Below are 6,832 nucleotides of genomic sequence, written 5' to 3' on the forward strand. Positions count from 1 at the left end.
CAAAGATTTTGGATAAACGAAATAGCATGGAGCTTTTCAGAATGTGCATTTCATAATCCAGCTATATCTGGCAGCCTTGGTGGACATGAAATATTAAAATGAAGAAAGGTTTATTTAGGCTGAGGTGGAAGGGAGCCCAAGGCACAGTGGATAATCCTTGGTAATGAGAAGGGAACAGTTTTTCAGTGATTTTGCAGCTTTTTTTTCCCCAGTAAAATACTGTTCCTCAGGGGCCAGTGAAAGCATTTGAGTATGATGCAAGCTGTAATGAGGTGCAAGAGAAGTGCAGCAGCAGAGCCCCTCATGCTGCTTGTGAAACCAGCCTTTGCTGATGGCAGGAGAGGCTACAGGAGCTCTGCTGCAACTGTGTACCTTTTAGACTCACTGCAAAATTTGCTTTTCGTTTAAAACCCTGTACTCTGCCTCAGGGGAAAAGAAACCTCTTTGAAGTAAAATACCTCTTGTGAGAGTCAACCCTGGGAGTTTTTGCTTGGATACATCTTGTAAACAGATGAATATTTACTTGTTTTGTGGTCCTTAATGTGACCTGGCCTAGACCCACTTGTAGCAGTGTCCTGGTTTGAAGGACAGGTGACTGCCAATATAGGCAGAAGCTTCTCTTTGAAATGGAGAATGTAAACCCCCTTCCTCCAAATTATTACAATTTTGAAATTAAGGGGCTCTCAGGCAAAGATAGGGGAATTAGGAATAACAGTTCTTTACTAGGAAAATTAAAATAGAAATACAGTATTACAGAGAACAATCCCAAAAACACTGACAGAGTCAGAATACAACCTGACACCCTGTCAGTCAGGGTGTTGGTATCAGTCCCATTAAATGGTGGCTGCATCCTCCTGCAGTGGCAGATGTGGTTCAGCTGAAGCAGTGCTCCTGTAGAAGGTGCAGTTTTCCTCTGAAAGTCCAGGGATGATGTGGAAAGCTCAGGTTTTCCTCTGGAATCCAGTGGAAAGATGGATAAATTGCTGTCCAAAATCTCAGTTTTTATCCAGGGAAGAAATGCTTGGCTCCTCCCCCTGGCTGGACCATCTCCCAGTGGGATGATGTACTTTTATCAATCATACAGTGGGACTTAATGGCCCAGCAGCAGATGATATCTTCCTGGAGGGAGGATGGGTTGTGAAAAAGATAAAGATGATTGTCCCACCTAGTCTTAAAGATGGCCCATTAGCAGATAATATGTGTCACAGTGGTAAGAGTCACTGCCCCACCCAGCTTCCATAGATGGTGATAGAATACACATTTCTGGTCACATCCTCTATTGCAACCCAAGACAAACAACAGTGCATCAGTTACTGGGAACAAAAAGTAGATGAAAAGCAGGAAGGAAAAGAAAATGTTATTCAACACAGAAAACTAAAACAGGCATACAAAAATAAACATTTAAGGTATGTCCCAAGTTATATTTGAGATGCATAATATACTAAGATATAATGCAATATAATTACAACATTAATTGCCAAAGTATAAATGCCTGAACCTTTGAATGTTTTGATATTTTAGAGGCCCATGTAAGGCATAAACTTTAGACATTTTAAAACTGTTATTGAAGTGATGGACTATGAATGTTTATTTACTTGAGAGGAAACTGAGCCTAGTCAGGAATCCACGTATATCGCAATAGTTCTAGCTGGATGAACACCTTTTCACTTATGTCAAAAGAACTGTTTACACAGATTAAAATATTTGTGTAGTTAAGAATTATTTTAGAATTTATGGGCAGCTGAGTTTGGAAAACATTACTGCAGAGGCAGTACAAAGAGATATAACATCATCTGAAAAAGTCTTTGTAAAGGACTACACAGTGTTTTAACTAGTCATAAGGAGCAAAGTGCTCTTTAGCAGATGGGACAGCATAGTTTTGAAAGATTTGTTTTGTTTCCATTCACTTCCAGCTATGATGAGAGTTTGTAAGAGTGTTTCCAGATCATCCATGTGAGCTATACCATGCGTGCAGCTTGGAAAGGCAAATGTCTGCAAATGCTCCAGACATTGTTGGACTGGATTTGCTGTGGGATTCTGAGACTGTGGTTCAAAGTTCTTAAACCGTGGGCTGGGTTTTGTCTGTTATTCATTCCCTCGCCGACTCTTTTTGTGACTTTTCTTAGATCTCTCAGGTGATTTGGAATGACTTCTGTGTCTGTCACTACGGTGATGCCCTGCAGATTTAGATCTTGATCTGTGGCTCCTCTGCCGGGATCTGCTCCGGTGCCGTTTCGGGGTTTTGCTGTGCTGCCACTCCCGGTGCAGTGATGGGATTTCTTCTCTTCGGAGAGAGACTGCCCAGCCTCAGGGAGCGGCTGCTGCTCCCCCAGTAACACACCACCGGAGACCTGCGGGGCTGGTCCAGGCCCCTGTAGCCCCTTCTGCGGTGGTCAGGGATCCGCTCCAGCTTTTCATCTTCTTCTTCTTCCTCCTCACTAGATTCCACATCATCCATGTCTTCTTCCAGAGCACTAACACGAGGCTCAAGTTGCTCAGCTTCTTCCATAACATACTGTTTCTGCAGTCGAGGCAGGATGATGTCACAAACGCATTCCTCATGGAGTAGCTCATCAATAAATTCATTCATGTGCATCAGCTCAAATTCCCCACTTCTGTTCTGACTTTTAATTTTCTGATAGTCATTGTAGAGCGGTTCCAGATACTTGTAGCAGTCTATGGCAGTGCTTGTCAGTCTCGTGTACAGTGCTCCAAGCCAGAGCACATACTTGAAGTCTTCATTCTTTATGAATTCCACGATGATGTCCTTCTCGGGCTGGATCTGCAGCATCTTTAGCCTCAGGCACAAGAAGGGCATGGGTTTAATGTTCCCTCCACAGACTCCCCCCACATACTTCAGCTCCATGGCCTTGTCCACCACCAGCTTTGCCGTGAGGCCGAAACACTCCTCCTTCAAGTGCCTGGACTCATAGATGCGTGTGCAGATGATCTTCTCCACCAGGTACTGCGGGTTGGTGAGAAGCATAAAGCATCTTGAGTGACACCTAAAATCGGTGAGATTTGATTAGTAATTTCCACAATCAAAGGTTTTAGCTAAGGAGTCAGATTACTTCCAATTGTACTAACATAATTTTTTTTTTTTTTTTTAATATAGGAATTTTAAGAAGCAGAATGTATATGCTGTATTTTCCATATAACAGAATTTTAAGAAATATTTTTTGTTCAATGTTAACTGAAGAAGCTCCGAAGTTAGCTTCAGGTTCCTCTCTCTTGTACAATGTCTGTCATAGAGCACCCAGCACTGTATCAGTGTCCGTGTCTGTATTTCTGGGAAACTCTGGCAGCTGCCTTTGAGTGCTTAATAATCATAAGGCTCATAAAGTGGCACTTGAAGAACCTGACTTGTTCCATTGTGAAAATATAGCTGGCAAAGCCACATCAGCAACTCTAAAGAATGTCTACTTTCTAATTTTACAATATGTTAATTAGATAATTAGTAATAATACTAGTAATGTTGCTACAACAATGCCAGCAGAAGCCCTGGCTGCCTCCAGCACGTGGCATCAGCGTGGTGTGGTCTCAGCCCCTTGGTGGTGCCTGTGCACATCCATGCAGGAGCAGCCAATGGCTGCAGCTGCCCAGAAAGGCTCTGATAGCCCCAGTAACAAACACCCTGAGTCCTGAATCCCCTGAAATACCCACTGCAATCTGCCCACTCCAAGCAAAGCTGCCTTGCCACTTTTCCAAGTCTGCAGTTCCAACAACCAGCAGACACTTGTCTCTGCTGGCATCTTCAAATGGATAGTAATGGATTTCAAAGTTTGCTCTGCCTTATGTTGAAATGGGACCACATTTATGGTTTTCATTATTTGCTTTTCTAAGCTTCAGTTTGTAATTCAGGTGGGTTTCCAACATGTTTTATCAGCTGATTAAAAATCTGAAATATATTTCTCAAATTTATTCTCCTGTTTACACTTTTTGTTCAGAAAATGGATTCTTGGCTTGGGACCAAATAACTGGTTTTTATATAATTAAATTCTAAATGCACTTATATAAGAAGGACAAAAACCAAATGTGTAGGAGGATAAAATGCAAAGATCTAATTTCTTTGAAGTTTCAGTGTGTAAGTTTGTTATTCTTGATGTCCTTGCTTTTAGAAAATGTCCAATTTGATTAGATACTCATTATTTAGAGAGTACAAATTCTTCATTGGAAAGTTCTTTTTAGACTTAAATTCCATGTTTGGTTTCTTTCTTTCTTCTTGAAGACAGTTTTTTTTAGGTAAAATAATATCTGCATTAGTGTGATCAGAGTAGCAAATGAATGTGTTGAAGAACCTGATGCTCCAAATGAGTTAGCAAAGTTCGGGGATTGCTTTTGCATGATCTCCAAGCTTCTAGTTGAAGGAGTAGGAAATAACTTCCAAAAGAGTTCCTGGAAATGGATTTTATCTTTAAAATTTTATTTCAGGGTTAAACTTACTGGTTTAACACTTATTACTATGAAGGAAGAAGTTAAGGAACTGAGAAGGGAATAGAGAAAGAGAATAATTTTAGTATTATGTGCTTGGCACTTCTATGGCATGTTTTTAAGTGCTGTAATTTTTTTAAAAAAGCAAATAATAGAGCATGCATATGTTGCATTGCAAGTGAAAAGTATTTACCTTTTCAGATATTTACAAGTAGATATCATAGGAACTATACAAATGCACTCTAATGAGGATTAATGAGCTGTTATGTAAGTTAGTATTTAATTGATTTGGCTAAATATCAGTCTGTAGGAAGAAATGCAATTTTTTTTTCATGCAAGTAATGTTTTTTGCATATGCAAATATGTGATTGGAGCTGTGTCAATCCCCAGCAAATTCCAGTGTTGTCTTCTGAGAGATTATAGAAGCCTCTGCCAAGTGTACTTTCAGCTAATTTTTCTGAGTGAATTTGGAACCTAAGATTTCCCAAGAAAACTTCAACTCATGCAATTTCCTGCCAATTTTGTGAAGTCACTAACAGGGATAATCTAAGTACACTTTAATATCTATCATAAAAGGTAGTACAATACTTTTTTGTATAATAATATACTTACTTTGGTGGCAGATTTTTTGGGTTAGAAGTTACAAGAAGATGAATCTTCCTTTTATAGTTGTCACAAATTTAAAGTGTTGCTAAATGTCATGGTGGTAGGCCTTGGCTGAGAATTTCCTGAGCTTGGATTTTATTTCTCTATTTCTCTGCCTTGCTTATCATGTCATACCTTTCTCTCCAGTAGTAAGTACATTTTCTCCTCAGCAATATATCAGAAGTCATCAAATTTTGACACAAAGCAGGTGTCTATCTAAAAAAAGAAAAAATACCTTCAAAAGAATTTTTAAATCTATGCTGATACTTCTAAGGCCACAAACCATGCTAATAGAAAGCAACATGCAATAGAATGTTGTCCCAGGCTGATTTAAGATATTTTGTCTATCTTTAAAACTCTTTACAGAGACCATGTTTGGATAAGTTACTTTTTATTGTCATCAGTAGATAAGTTCAGTCAGATGGGTCAGAATCTGCAGAAGGCATTACTTTTACTAAAGCTTCATCGAAATTAAATTTGGAGTTTGAATCGATGCCCAGGAATGATGTCAGCTGTAGCAGATTAAATTTGCTAACGTCTCTTCATTTTAATTGTGTTTTTAAAACAAAGCAGATAATTCTTCCAGGCTTTTGCCTTTTAATGTTTTCAGCCTTTGTTTGGGCTGAATATTTTGGGTTATTAAATATTTTGGAATATTAAATTTTAAATCTATTTTGCAGTATCTCTGCATTCAGAAACATCGATTTAGTAGACACGTTTCAACAATAATTTGTAAGTAATAAAATATTCAATATTTTATCAGTCTTTTGTATACTGTCATAGTTGTTGTTTTGTATTATGGAGGAATGAGTAAAGGGAAAGGCAGAGAAGTAATTACTGATGCGCAGTATTGTCTCTTACTTATCCTGAAAAATCAAATACACAAAATAGTTCTTGAAATCCTATAATATTAAAGCTGGTATATAACCTGTAGGAAAATAGTTAAATAATTCAATTTTATATCTCTGATAGTAATGTGTATTAGATATACTTGGCCAAGATTTTGTATTATTGTAACAAGAATTTTGCTTTTGTTGTATCTGGTGGTATGTTTATGGTCTGACTGCAGCCTAAGAATTGCTAACCTTTTTATTTGTATCCTATGTCACATTAATAATGGTTGTAATTATTTTAATACTTAATCTTCTAAAAATCTTAATAACATAATTAAATCAATTGCATCCTGCAGCAATGAATTCTGCAGGTAAATTATATTGTCTATATCCTGCTGCTGGAAACAATGTGAAGTGTTCAAATTTCAAGTATTTGGAAATGAAAAGTCCTAATTTGCTGGAGTAAGCTTTCTCCATGGTGGCAATACTTTGCTGTATGCTAGAATCCTAGAGCCCCAGTTTTTACTGCAAGGGAACTCTGGAGGTCTTGTAGTCAAACATGATAAAGGCACTTGGGGATGTGTCCAGCTGAGCCTTGAACATTCCTAGGATGGCAATTCCACATCCCCTCTGTGCAACCTCTTCCACGACTTAATTGCTCATAATGAGGATTCTTTTTGAAACACTGGAATTTCCAGTGGTGAATTCTTCCCAAAATCTGGAATTTCTCATATCTCTACTTTCTTGTTGCCCCTTGTCTTATAAATGTGCACCTTTGAGAATTATCTCCCTCCATGTCCTCTCTATCCTTTGACCAGGTGCCTGTAGCTCCCTGACCAATAAGGGCTCCCCTGAGCCTCCTCTGCTGTGGGCTCCCCAGTTCCATTAGTATTTCATAGATGATAGAGAACAGCCTCACAAGG

The 6,832-nt window shown here is 38.7% G+C and overlaps 1 pseudogene across 1 annotated transcript; it reads right to left on the minus strand.

Moving 5' to 3' along the window:
• Positions 1–1,990: 1,990 nt before the first annotated feature.
• Positions 1,991–2,986, minus strand: LOC306804260 (pre-mRNA-splicing factor 38A pseudogene; annotated as a pseudogene). The gene has a single exon. The product of its transcript is annotated as a pre-mRNA-splicing factor 38A pseudogene (transcript).
• Between the last annotated feature and the right edge of the window lie 3,846 nt (positions 2,987–6,832).

This window comes from Erithacus rubecula, assembly GCF_903797595.1.
Source record: "Erithacus rubecula genome assembly, chromosome: 8".
NCBI lineage: Eukaryota > Metazoa > Chordata > Aves > Passeriformes > Muscicapidae > Erithacus > Erithacus rubecula.